Here is a 14736-nt window from a genome sequence, read left to right as displayed (position 1 = left end):
CTGCACAAACAGCCCCCTCCCCCCCATTTCTCCTCCCATTAGTAGTTGCCAGGAGAAAATCCAGCCCTGGGAGATCAAAGCCTCCAGGAATGGGACTGTCCCAGCCAGAGGGGCAGGCAGAGAGGACTGGGGAAGGAGACACTGAAAGGGGCAGTGGGAGAAATGAGTGGGGGGGAGAGATTTCCAGCTCTCTAGTCCACCCAGACACATGTATTGCAGCATCCCTGGGCAGAACCACTTTCCAGTGAACAAGAACAGGCTCAGACAGAGGAGAAACCAGTTCTTGACTCCATATTCCCCCTGCTGGGGTGTGGCTGCCCTGGGGTCACTGTCTGAGGGAATCCCCCACAGTGACTCCTTTGGTTCTGCTCTTTTCTAGCCTTGTGTTCAGAGACTTTGTTACGGGGTGAGGGGAGGGAGAAGGGAGGTTAAAAATGTCTCTGTGGGCTTAGCCTGGCAGGAGGGGCCAGGTCTACACTGTAATTAAAGAGATCAAGCATGTTCCCAGCATGGCAGAGTCTACGATGTCTGTGTGTAGGGAAAGGGCCTGGGGGACTCGTGATGTGAAATTAACTAAAGCCTGTTCTGAAACCTCCACAACTGCCCTTCTTGCCCTGCCAGGCTGCAGAACGACGTCCATGTTTTTCTCCAGCTCATCCCATCCTCCCATGACACAGGGAAGAGAAATGGCTGCAGTGGAGCCAGCTCAGGTAGGGATTATTTTTTTGAGGGGGGGTTGGTGGGTTCCTACAGGAGGAAGAGGGACAGCAAATACAGCGGAGATGGGAAGGTTTGCATAGTCTGGTTTGGAGGTTGGAGCAGGACAGGAAATGCACAGGGTGGAGAAAGGGAGGAGGGCAGCGTGTGACAAACCTGCTGGGAGTTGTTTAATAAGTGGCCTAGATTCTAGGAACAGACCCATGAGGTTCGGAGGTGTAAATGCTCTAGTCTGTGGAGCAGAAAATAACCCACGTGAATGGGGCTGGGAAAACTGACCAGACTCATAGTGCTGGAGCCTGACCCGACTAACCAGTGGCTGCTGTGAGATATGAAGGGGGCACCCACCAGTGAGGGTTAGGGGAGATTCCCCTCCCTTCCCATCCAGCTCTTCAGAATGGGGAGGGTGTTGGGCTTCCTACCAGGGAGCTCTCCCTGGTCCCTGCTAGGGGCTCCCTCTCCTCTATCAGTCTGTGGCTAGTAGGTGTGTGATGGATCTGCTGGGAGAGATAAGGGGCTCTCTCTTTGTCCCCTCACTCTGATGTTTCCGGGATGCTCTGACCAGGGTGGGGGTGGGACTTGGTTGACTGCAAGCCACCCAGGGCTTCCCTTTGATGGGCTCTTCTCCTCACAAGTAGTGGGGCTGTGAATGGGGCAGCAGGTATTGAGTGTTGGCCTTTTGCTCTTTCAGGGGCTGGTGACCTTCGAGGAGGTGGCTTTGTATTTCACCAGTGAAGAGTGGGCTCTGCTGGACCCCACTCAGAGAGCCCTCTACTGGGATGTCATGCAGAAGAACTATTCTAGCACTAGAAAAGGTTCAGAAAAGGGCAACTAAAATGATTAGGGGTTTGGAGAGGGTCACATACGAGGAAAGATTAAAGAGGCTAGCACTCTTTAGCTTGGAAAAGAGGAGACTAAGGGGGGATATGATAGAGATATAAAATCATGAGTGATGTTGAGAAAGTGGATAAGGAGGAGTTATTTACTTATTCCCATAATACAAGAACTAGGGGTCACCAAATGAAATTAATAGGCAGCAGGTTTAAAACAAATAAAAGGAAGTTCTTCTTCACGCAGCGCACAGTCAACTTGTGGAACTCCTTACCTGAGGAGGTTGTGAAGGCTAGGACTATAACAATGTTTAAAAGGGAACTGGATAAATTCATGGAGGTTAAGTCCATAAGTGGCTATTAGCCAGGATGGGTAAGGAATGGTGTCCCTAGCCTCTGTTCATCAGAGGATGGCGATGGATGGCAGGAGGAAGATCACTTGATCATTGCCTGTTAGGTTCACACCCTCTGGGGCACCTGGCATTGGCCACTGTCGGTAGACAGATACTGGCCTAGATGGACCTTTGCTCTTACCCGGTACGGCCTTTCTTATGTTCTTATGAGAATGTGACCTCACTGGGTAAGGGTTACTGTCCCCTCGGTTCTTGGAAGGGGAAATGGAGAGAGAAGATTTACGCCAGCCCCACAATGCCACCTCTACTCTGCCCTGTTTCAGCATCACCCCAATATGCCAGTGACACACACACTACCAGAGACCCTCCCCTGCTGCAGAACACTTTGGGAACAGAGCACAGGAGCCGTATCGCACAGTGTCAAATATCTCCTGTTTGCTCAAATAAAACTGAGGGTTAAGTGCAGCATAATCAACAGAAGATTCCTAGGGATCACCAGATGAAATTAATAGGCAGCAGATTTAAAGAAAATAAAAGGAAGTTCTTCTTCACGCAGCGCACAGTCAACTTGTGGAACTCCTTGCCTGAGGAGGTTGTGAAGTCTAGGACTATAACAGCGTTTAAAAGAGAACTGGATACATTCATGGTGGTTAAGTCCATCAATGGCTATTAGCCAGGATGGGTATGGAATGGTGCCCCTAGCCTCTGTTTGTCAGACGATGGAGATGGATGGCAGGAGAGAGATCACTTGATCATTGCCTGTTAGGTTCACTCCCTCTGGGGCACCTGGCATTGGCCACTGTCGGTAGACAGGATACTGGGCTAGACGGACCTTTGGATCTGACCTGGTACGGCCGTTCTTATGTCATGTATGTACGTGTGCATTTGGTGCAAGGCGCTCCTGGCCCTCAGAGACCGTGTGAAGGCTTTGGAGGCCAGGGTGTTGGAACTGGAGGAGCTAAGGGAGGCAGAGAAGTATGTTGATGAGGCTTTCCAGGACACTATAGAATTGTCCCAACTCCGGTCAGACAGCCCCCCCATACTGTTGAGGAGGATGAAAGGCCCAGGGAATGAGAGCAGTCAACGGGAGCAGAGGGAAAGCTTCTCATAGTTGGGACCCTCACCCCAACACTATCTGGAAGAGCCTCTTGCACTGAGGTTACCTCACCGCGGGAGGGAACTCCACTCATTAAGAAAAGGCAGCTGTTAGTAATGGGAGATTTGATCATTAGAAACAAGGATATCTGGGTTTGTGATGACCGGGAGAACCGTATGGTGACTTGCCTGCCTGGTGCGTAGGTTGCGGATTTCTCAAGGCATCTAGATAGATTTATGTGTAGTGCTGGGGAGGAGCCAGTGGCATGGTACATGTAGATACCAATGACATAGGGAAGGGTAGGTGAGACGTCCTGGAGGCCAAATTTAATCTGCTAGGAAAGAGACTGAAATCCAGGACCTCTATGGTGGCATTCTCAGAAATGCTCCCAGTTCCACACGCAGGGCCAAGTAGGCAGGCAGAGCTTCGGAGTCTCAATGCGTGGATGAGATGATGGTGTAGAGAGATGGGGTTTAGATTTATTAGGAACTGGGGAAACTTTGGGGATGGGGGAGCCTATACAGGAAGGATGGGCTCCACCTAAACCAAAGTGGATACAGACTGCTGGCACTTAACATTAAAAAGGTTGCAGAGCAGTTTTTAAACTAGGAGATGCGGGGAAAGCCAATGGCTGCAGAGGAGCACGTGGATTGGACAGAGACTTCTCTTAGAGGAGAGTGTAGTGATAGAGATTTTTCTAGTTTTAGTCAGGAAGAGAGGCTGGAAGAGGATAAAGTAGGGGCCAGATCAGCCGAGAAGCATTCACACACAAAAGAATCTAACACATCAGAAAAGGGCAGACAAATAAACAGTGACAAGTTTTTAAAGTGCGTGTACACAAATGCTAGAAGTGTAAATAATAAGATGGGTGAATTAGAGTGCCTCGTGTTAAAAGAGGATATTGACATAATAGGCATCACAGAAACCTAGTGGAGTGAGGATAATCAATGGGACACAATCATTCCAGGGTACAAAATATATCGGAAGGACAGAGCAGGTCATACTCAGGGTGCGGGGAGGGGAGTGGCACTGTATGTTAAAGAAAATGTAGACTCAAATGAAGTAAAAATCTTAAATGAAACCGCATGTTCCATAGAATCTCTCTGGATAGTAATTCCAAGCTCTAATAAGAATATAACAATAAGGATCTATTATCGACCACCTGTCAAAGACAGTGATAGTGAGGATGAAATGCGAAGGGAGATTAGAGAGGCTATCAAAATAAAGAACTCCATAATAGTGGGAGATTTCAATTATTCCCATATTGAGTGGGTACGTCACCTCAGGACAAAATGCAGAGACAAAATTTCTCGATACTTCAAATGACTGTTTCTTGGAGCAGCTGGTACAAGAACCCGCAAGGGGAGAAGCAACTCTCCATTTAGTCCTGAGTGGAGCGCAGGATCTTGTCCAAGAGGTAACTATAACAGGACCGCTTGGAAATAGTGATCATAATATAACCAAATTTAACATTCCTGTGGTGGGAAGAACAGCTCAACACTGTGGCATTTAATTTCAGAAAGGAGAACTATACAAAAATGAGGGGGTTAGTTAAACAGAAATTAAAAGGTACAGTGACTAGAGTGAAATCCCTGCAAGCTGCATGGACACTTTTCAAAGACACAATATTAGAGGCCCAACTTAAATATATACCCCAAATTAAAAAAACACAGCATAAGAACTAAAAAGAGCCACTGTGGCTTGGCTTAACCATGTAAAAGAAGCAGTGAGAGATAAAAAGTCATCTTTTAAAAAGTGGAAGTCAAATCCTAGTGAGGTGTATATAGAAGGGAGCATAAGTACTGCCAAATTAAGTGTAAAAATGTAATAAGAAAAGCCAAAAAGGAGTTTGAGGAACAGCTAGCCAAAAACTCAGAAGGTAATAACAAAATGTTTTCTAAGTACATCAAAAGCAGGAAGCTGCTAAACAACCAGTGGGACCCCTGGACGATTGAGATACAAAAGGAGCCCTTAAAGATGATAAAGTAATTGCGGAGAAACTAAATGCATTCTTTGCTTCAGTCTTCGTGGCTGAGGATGTTAGGGAGATTCCCAAACCTTTTGTGGGTGACAAATCTGAGGAATTGCCACAGATTGATGTGTCATTAGAGGTTTTGGAATTAATTGATAAATTTAACTGTAACAAGTCACCGGAACCAGATGGTATTTACCCAAGAGTTCTGAAGGAACTCAAATGTGAAATTGGGGAACTATTAGCTATGGTTTGTAACCTGTCCTTTAAATCAGCTTCTGTACCCAATGACTGGAAGATTGCTAATGTAACGCCAATATTTAAAAAGGGCTCTAGGGGTGATCCCGGCAATTACAGACCGGTAAGTCTAATGTCTGTGCCAGGCAAATTAGTTGAAACAATAGTAAAGAATAAAATTGTCAGGCACATAGAAGAACAAAAATTGTTGGGCAAAAGTCAACATAGTTTCTGTAAAGGGAAATCGTGCCTTACTAGTCTATTAGAGTTCTTTGAAGGTGTCAACAAACATGTGGACAAGGGGGATCCAGTGGACATAGTGTACTTAGATTTCCAGAAAGCCTTTGACGAGGTCTCTCACCAAAGGCTCTTACATAAATGAAGTTATCATGGGATAAGAGGGAAGATCTTTTCATGGATTGAGAACTAGTTAAAAGACAGGGAACAAAGGGTAGGAATAAATGGTAAATTTTCAGAATGAAGAGGAGTAACTAGTGGTGTTCCCCAAGGGTCAGTCCTAGGACCAATCCTATTCAACTTATTCATAAATGATCTGGAGAAAGGGGTAAACAGTGAGGTGGCAAAGTTTGCAGATGTTACTAAACTGCTCAAGATAGTTAAGACCAAAGCAGACTATGAAGAACTTCAAAAAGATCTCACAAAACTAAGTGATTGGGCAACAAAATGGCAAATGAAATTCAATGTGGATAAATGAAAAGTAATGCACGTTGGAAGAAATGACCCCAACTATACATTCAATATGATGGGGGCAAATTTAGCTACAGCTGATCAGGAAAAAGATCTTTTTGTCATTGTGGATAGTTCTCTGAAGACATCCAGCAGTGTGCAGCGGAAGTCAAAAAAGCAAACAGGATGTTAGGAATTATTTAAAAAGGGATAGACAATAATACAGAGACTATCTTATTGCCCTTATATAAATCAATGGAAATAACTAATTTAGAGCCCATCATTTTATATGCATATTTGGGATTATGTTTTCCAGTGGGCTGCACTATGTTATCCTGACATTTAGTAGTGCTGAGATCCTGCATTCAGTAATATCCCTGCCCTTCCTCTCCCCTTTCTCCACTGAGCCCCACGCTTATGTTTCCAGCTTCCCCAGGACTCTCTCTTTGTCTCTGGACCTGTCTGTCAGCAAGAAGCAGAGCCAGGGAGACTTGCCCTCTCTCTGGAGACTTCAATTTCTGGGACATGGATTTACTTTCTATGTGTTTTAAGAGACTTTGAAATTGAGTGTCTGTGACATTAAGCACAGTACAATCTGGACTGTTGAACAGCTGTTCCCTCAGTTCCCCAGGCTGGGGTGCCTTTTACACTGCTCTACTGTGAGAGCAGCCACTCCTGGGCAGGTAACACGCAGTCTCCAGCGTGTAACTCGCTCCCAGCTACACAGTTTTGAGTGCTGCTAGTCAGCAACTCCCGAATTACAGTACCCCACCGGAGAACCCCAGAAAATTCTCTGCTCCCAGACATCCCCCAGAAATGTGCATCTTGTCCTGTCCAGCACACTACTGAACAGTGGGAGCTCATATGAAATCTGTTATTTCATCAATGGAAAATGACATGCACCAGCCTTGTTATTCCAAATGGAGTTTCCAACACACTTTAATCCATCCACACTGGTTAGATAAAACAATAAACCAAGATTGTTAACTACTGAAAAAAAAAAAGATTTCCAGTGGCTACAAGTAATGAGGCATAAAAGTCAGAATTGTTTACAAAAGAAATGCAAGATAAAGCACAAACTAACGTCTAAGTTAACCAGCTAAAACGGATTTAAAACAAATGTTTCTCTCACCATCTGCTGAGACAGGCTGGCTTTCCTTTCAGCTGGGAATCCCTCTAACCTGCCCCTGCTGCCCACATTCAGTTCTTCAGGAGTTGTCATGAGCAGAGGGAAGGGGAGGGGGGGAGAGAGAGAGAGAGAGAGTCTCATGCATTTTCCTCACATCTCTTTATAATTCAGTCCTTTGTACTAGAAACAAATCCAGTTCTCAGCTGAATCATGGAGACAGGCTGTCATAGATATGAGCTTCAAGTGGTCCCTGTGATGGAATGTAAATGTCTTCTTCACGCCTTCCCCCTCCTGGAGAATGGCTATTTGACCAGCTTTTGCCTTGCTATCTCTGAGGAACTTGGGGTTAGGGTTGCAACTTTTTCAGTAATATCATACCATAAAATCTCATAACTTTACATACAATGTTGCTACACATTTTAAGGAGGATATTCAGTAGATTGTCTTCAAATGATACCTCACAAGCCATATAGTGATAAATGAAGGGGAGGGATCTCCCTTTTATAAACACCCAGACAGCCAGATTGCTGTAAAATCCTTGGTGGTGTGACTTCTCTGCTTGCTTTACCTGTAAAGGGTTAACAAGGCCATAGGTAAAAGAAAAGGAGTGGGCACCTGACCAAAAGAGCCAATGGAAAGGCTAGAACTTTTTTAAATGGGACAGTAACTTTCCCTTTGTCTGTTGTTCTCTGGAGAAGGCGACACGGAGTAGCAATGCTGTGTGTGGCTTGAAGCAGGTTGGAAAATTCATCTTCCATCCCTAGAAGAAATGTTTTGGACAGGGAAGTTTAGACAAACACAATCAGATTTATATTTTTTATTTTGGCTTTTGGAGCTCCTCTGTGCTATCCCAGATGCTTTTTTTTGCTTCTAAGGGTACGTTTACACTTACCTTCCTGGTCGACGGTGAGTTCGACTTCTCGGAGTTCGAGCTATCGCGTCTGATCTAGACGCGATAGTTCAAACTCAAGAAGCGCCGCGGACGACTCCAGTACTCCACCACTGCAAACGGCGGTGGTGGAGTCGACGGGGGAGCCGCGGAGTTCGACCCCGCCACGTCTGGACGGGTGAGTAGTTCGAATTAGGGTACTTCAATTCAGCTACGCTATTCCCGTAGCTGAATTTGCATACCTAATTCGAACCCCTTTTAGTGTAGACCAGGCCTAAGCTTTAAGCTGAACCCCCAAGAAAGCTATTTTGGGTGCTTACAACAATTGTTTCTTTTAAGATCTAGCAAAAGCCTAAGTTCCAGATTTATTGTTTTCCTTTTCAATTTTAATAAAATTTACCTCTTTTAAGAACAGGGTTGGATTTTTGGTGTCCTAAGAGGTTTGTGCATGTTGTTTGATTAGCTGGTAGCCACAGCTAATGTCCTCTGTTTTCTTTCTCAGCTCTTTCCCGGAGAGGTGAAAGGGCTTGAGGCTACCCCAGAGGCAAGAATTCTCAAGTGCTCCTTCCTGGGTCCAAGGGTTTGGGTTTTTTTGCATTTGGGTGGTGGCAGCATTTACCAAGCCAAGGTCAGAGAAAAGCTGTAACTTTGGGGGTTTAATACAAGCCTGGTTAAAGGACAGGGAACAAAGGGTAGGAATTAATGGTAAATTCTCAGAATGGAGAGGGGTAACTAGTGGTGTTCCCAAGGGTCAGTCCTAGGACCAATCCTATTTAATTTATTCATAAATGATCTGGAGAAAGGGGTAAACAGTGAGGTGGCAAAGTTTGCAGATGATACTAAACTGCTCAAGATAGTTAAGACCAAAGCAGATTGTGAAGAACTTCAAAAAGATCTCACAAAACTAAGTGATTGGGCAACAAAATGGCAAATGAAATTTAATGTGGATAAATGTAAAGTAATGCACATTGGGAAAAATAACCCCAACTATACATACAACATGATGGGGGCTAATTTAGCTACAACAAGTCAGGAAAAAGATCTTGGAGTAATCGTGGATAGTTCTCTGAAGATGTCCACGCAGTGTGCAGAGGCGGTCAAAAAAGCAAACAGGATGTTAGGAATAATTAAAAAGGGGATAGAGAATAAGACTGAGAATATATTATTGCCCTTATATAAATCCATGGTACGCCCACATCTTGAATACTGTGTACAGATGTGGTCTCCTCACCTCAAAAAAGATATTCTAGCACTAGAAAAGGTTCAGAAGAGGGCAACTAAAATGATTAGGGGGTTAGAGAGGGTCCCATATGAGGAAAGATTAAAGAGGCTAGGACTCTTCAGCTTGGAAAAGAGAAGACTAAGGGGGGACATGATAGAGGTATATAAAATCATGAGTGATGTTGAGAAAGTGGATAAGGAAAAGTTATTTACTTATTCCCATAATACAAGAACTAGGGGTCACCAAATGAAATTAATAGGCAGCAGGTTTAAAACAAATAAAAGGAAGTTCTTCTTCACCCAGCACACAGTCAGCTTGTGGAACTCCTTACCTGAGGAGGTTGTGAAGGCTAGGACTATAACAATGTTTAAAAGGGGACTGGATAAATTCATGGTGGCTAAGTCCATAAATGGCTATTAGCCAGGATGGGTAAGAATGGTGTCCCTAGCCTCTGTTTGTCAGAGGATGGAGATGGATGGCAGGAGAGAGATTACTTGTAAAGCCTGTTAGGTTCACTCCCTTTGGGGCACCTGGCATTGGCCACTGTCGGTAGACAGATACTGGGCTAGATGGACCTTTGGTCTGACCCAGTACGGCCTTTCTTATGTTCTTATTAGAGTTGCACAAATTAATTTTTAGAATCCTGGTGGGCCCCCACTTTCTGCACTCGGAGTGACAGAGTGGAGATTCAGCCATGACACATACTATGAACAAAATTGATCATAATTTTCTAGAAGAGTGAACATAGGGGCACAGACACAGACTTGCACAGTGTCCGTCTGTGTGTTCCCAACATATATGTGGGTATTTCAATCCTTCACAAGCAAGGTGTTCGGCATCTTCAAACACCTGGGGAACCAGTCCTGGGAATTCACTGGTTTATTAAGTGACACTCTATGGAATTGAGAGACATTTTATATTATTATTATTTTATTATAAATACCAATATGATGAAATTGCAATGAATCGTGCTAGATATGCCATGTAAGGTGTCAATGAAAATGTTATGATTTTCCAAGTTTGATAATCTTGTGTCTATCTTTGTATTGTGAGTTATTGATATGTAGGGTATATCTGTATTCCAGACTTGTGTAGTGTTTCTGAGTGACACCCCCAGACATATTGGCATCAGTGCTGCCCAGCCTGTTCGATGGCCCATCCGGGGTCATCAGCTGTACAATGAACCCATTGAAAGGATCAAGGGGAGACACCTATTGAGTCAGCAAGACATGCAGGGATATGCCTGTGTACTGAGACCTCCAAGGCTTTTCCATGCCATGTGCTGTGAAGCTTGTGTTTGGGACACAGGAAGTAGAAGCCACTTGGCAAAAGGAATATAAAGGGCAGCTGCATCATCTCCATTTTGTCTTTAGTCCCTCTTCCTACCTCTGGAGCAACTTCTCTACAAACTGAACCCTGGAACAAAGGACTGAATGATGTGGGGGGAGGGATAGCTCAGTGGTTTGAGCATTGACCTGCTAAACCCAGTATTGTGAGTTCAATCCTTGAGGGGGCCACTTAGGATCTGGGGCAAAAATCATTACCAGAGAGCCTTTCAAGCCAGAAACTCACCAATACTGCTAAGAACCAGATATATAGATTTCTGAATGTATCTGACTGTTTTCCCATTTTAACAACTTCCTTTTTCTTTCCTTCTTTTATAATAAACCTTTAGTTGAGATGCTTTCTTGCTTATAAACCTTTAGTTTAGATGCTAAGGATTGGCTGGCATCATAGTATTCTGGGTAAGATCCAAACCTATACAGACCTGGTAATGTGGCTGACTCTGGGGTCAGAAGAACACTTTGTTTATGTGATCAGAGTTTTTAAATAACTTCTCACTGTACTGACCTAGGTGCTGATTGGGAGTCAGAGAACTGGAATGCAGTAAAGGGGGCCGTGTGATGTCTTTTTTCAGTTTCTCGATAACCAGTGTGGGGGATCAGAAGCACACTTGGTGACTGATCGGTGAATTTAACTTCCGTGTTAACCACCAGTTTTGGGAGCATCTGCTCTCCCTTTTTCAGTCTGCCCTGATCTTGGCATTTTCAGTGTGGACTGCCCCAGGCACACTGGGTCACAGAAAGCACTGAAGTTAAATTAATAGTGTTTTTTATGACACAGTCATATGAAATCAGCTGAACTCCTTTGTTTTCTTTCATCTGAGCAGGGTTTCCAGTTTCCAAACCTCATATAATCTCCCATCTGGAACAAGGGGATGAACCATGGGTCCCAGACCTCCAGGGTTCAGAGGAAAGAGAGATCCTGAGAGTTCCCTGCACAGGTGAGGAAAGATTAAACCAACTCAGAATCTGTAAGTGCCTGAAGGAAACATCTGGGATGCCCTACAAAGCCCTTGGAAGGTTTCTCAGTTCATTATTGTCCCTAGCAGGGGTCGTATCCTCAGGGTAAATATAGCTCATGGCTTCCTGTAGACACTAGCAGACACCAGGCAGTAGCTTCCTCCCTTTCCCCTGTGAGTTTGGATGGGATGTGAGGGCCGAATTGATCCCCTCCTCTCTCCTGTTTGGGGAAGAGTTTGGGGGAGTTCAGTTCCTGATTTTTATTTGACGTCTCTCCAGTACTTGTTTTGGTTTGGCCTTCCCCTTTCCATCCCTGTTTGAGGTTTCTGTCTCTATCACAGCAGGTGACGCAATGGTATGTGAGAAAGAGGAGCAGAATTCTCAGCAGGAAAATGTTGAGAAAGTGGCTAAACACAGAGAATTATCGCAAAGATCGAAAAGGAATGTGTCCTGGAGTCATGAGCAGGGAAAATCCTGTGAGATTCAGCACAGACCAGAAAGAGAGCAAGGAAACCAGCCAGAGGAGAAAATGGGTAAATTTATTTCCTGTCGGGGAACTCAGAAAAGCGTCAAGGAAACCACAACACAGCAGGAAGTCCTCATGGGAAAGAGGAAAAATACATGCACTGAGTGTGGAAAAACCTTCACTTGCAGCTCAGCCCTTTCTGTTCATCAGAGAATCCACACAGGGGAGAGGCCCTATGAATGCAGTGAGTGTGGGAAAACCTTCACTTACAGATCAGCCCTTTCTCAACATCAGAGAATCCACACAGGGGAGAGGCCCTATGAATGCTGTGAGTGTGGGAAAACCTTCAATTACAGATCAGCCCTTTCTCAACATCGGAGAATCCACACAGGGGAGAGGCCCTTTTATTGCAGTGAGTGTGGGAAAACCTTCCCTTGCAGCTCATCCTTTTCTGTTCATCAGAGAATCCACACAGAGGAGGCCCTTTGATTGCAGTGTGTGGAAAAGCTTCATTACCAGCTCAGACCTTTCTAACCATCAGAGAATCCACACAGGGAAGAGGCCCTATGAATGTCCTGAGTGTGGGAAAAGCTTCTCTAGCAGCTCAGCCCTTTCTCAACATCAGAGAATCCACACAGGGGAGAGGCCCTATGAATGCCGTGAGTGTGGGAAAAGCTTCAATAGCAGCTCAGGCCTTTCTAAACATCAGAGAATCCACACAGGGAGAGGCCCTTTATTGCAGTGAGTGTGGAAAAACCTTCACTTGCAGCTCAGCCCTTTCTATTCATCAGAGAATCCACACAGGAGAGGCCCTATGAATGCCATGAGTGTGGGAAAAGCTTCACTAGGAGCTCAGCCCTTTGTCAACATCAGAGAATCCACACAGGGGAGAGGCCCTATGAATGCCGTGAGTGTGGGAAAACCTTCAGTCGGAGTTCAGGCCTTTCTAAACATCAGAGAATCCACACAGGGAGAGGCTCTTTGATTGCAGTGAGTGTGGGAAAACCTTCACTTGCAGCTCAGCCATTTCTGTTCATCAGAGAATCCACACAGGGAGAGGCTCTTTGATTGCAGTGAGTGTGGGAAAACCTTCACTTACAGATCAGTCCTTTCTCAACATCAGAGAATCCACACAGGAGAGGCCCTATGAATGCCGTGAGTGTGGGAAAAGCTTCATTAGCAGTTCAGGACTTTCTAAACATCAGAGAATCCACACAGGGAGAGGCCCTTTATTGCAGTGAGTGTGGAAAACCTTCACTTGCAGCTCAGCCTTTCTATTCATCAGAGAATCCACACAGGGGAGAGGCCCTATGAATGCCGTGAGTGTGGGAAAAGCTTCACTAGCAGCTCAGCCTTTTCTGTTCATCAGAGAATCCACACAGGGGAGAGGCCCTATGAATGTCATGAGTGTGGGAAAAGCTTTATTACCAGCTCAGACCTTTCTAAACATCAGATAATCCACACAGGGAAGAGGCCCTATGAATGTCATGAGTGTGGGAAAAGCTTCTCTAGCAGCTCAGGCCTTTCTAAACATCACAAAATCCACACCGGTGAGAGACCTTATAAATGCAGTGAGTGTGGGAAAACCTTCAATCACAGCTCACACCTTCTTACCCATCTCAGAATCCACACAGGTATGCAACCCAATGGAAGCAGTGAGTGTGGGAAAACCTTGTCTTGCCACTGAGACCATGTGAGCCATCAGAGAATCTGCAAGGGGGATCAACACCATAAAAACCTCTAGGGCTATCAATACTTTAATACTTTTCTGATTCCCACTTTTAAAAGCTGTTTGAAGCACCGATATCCCTCAGCTTGTCCAGATGAGTGAGTGGCCTATTTTTGCATTTTGCAGTTTGACCTCTTTGAGGTGGACTCATTTATCCTTTCTATCAACTCCATTCTCCCATAAGTAATTCTAGTGTGCCCTTCCTATCAGGAACCAGGGAGCATCACATTTATACCATTCCTCCTATTGCAAAGTTATTGTTAGAGTCACCAGTGCTACAGATTGTATCATTGCCAGTTGTTCTCATGTTGTGCTGAAGAGCAGTTATCATGGGAACTTTTCATATTACATTTAAATGAAGAGCAGGGGCAGGAAAAAATTGTCATTTCAGCCTCTGTGATACTGGAAGGAGATGTAAAAAGCGACAGAGTCCTGTGGCACCTTATAGACTAAAATACGTACTGGAGCATAAGCAATATACAAAAACCTGTAGGAGAACACTTCAACCTCCCTGGACACACAATAGCAGATTTAAAAGTGCCGTCCTGCAGCAAAAATACTTCAGGGTCAGACTTCAAAGAGAAACTGCTGAGCTTCAGTTCATCTTCAAATTTGACACCATCAGCTCAGGACTAAACAAAGACTGTCCCTGGCTAGCCAACTACAAAAGCAGTTTCTCCTCCCTTTGTGTTCACACCTCAACTGCTAGAAGAGGGGCCCATCCTCCCTGATTTAACTAACCTTGTTAGCTCTAGACTGATTCTTGCTTGCATATTTACACCCGCCTCTGGAAATTTCCACTACATGCATCTGACGATGTGGGGATTCACCCACGAAAGCTCATGCACCCATATGTCTGTTAGTCTACAAGGTGCCACAGGACTCTTTGTCACATTTTGCAGATCCAGACTAAGGCCTGGTCTACACTTGTGGGGGGGGGGGGGGGTCATCGAACTACCTTAGTTCGAACTTCTTACCTGTCCAGACGCCGCGGGATCAAAGTCCGCGGCTCCCCCATCAACTCCGCCACCACCGTTCGCGGTGGTGGAGTTCCGGAGTCGACGGGAGCGCGTTTGGAGTTCGAACTATCGCATCTAGATTAGACG

At 45.1% G+C, this 14736-nt stretch overlaps 1 long non-coding RNA gene across 1 annotated transcript; it reads left to right on the top strand.

Annotated features, from left to right (window-relative positions):
* The first annotated feature begins 2106 nt into the window (after nt 1-2106).
* LOC120375415 lies at nt 2107-11826 on the top strand. The gene is made up of 3 exons (XR_005586542.1): nt 2107-2127; nt 11303-11416; nt 11777-11826. It is a non-coding gene; the product is annotated as an uncharacterized LOC120375415 (long non-coding RNA).
* The last annotated feature ends 2910 nt before the right edge of the window (nt 11827-14736 follow it).

This window comes from Mauremys reevesii, linkage group 12, assembly GCF_016161935.1.
Source record: "Mauremys reevesii isolate NIE-2019 linkage group 12, ASM1616193v1, whole genome shotgun sequence".
Taxonomy (NCBI): domain Eukaryota; kingdom Metazoa; phylum Chordata; order Testudines; family Geoemydidae; genus Mauremys; species Mauremys reevesii.
Note: the sequence above shows the minus strand (reverse complement) of the source record. Positions and strands in the feature narration are given on the sequence as shown.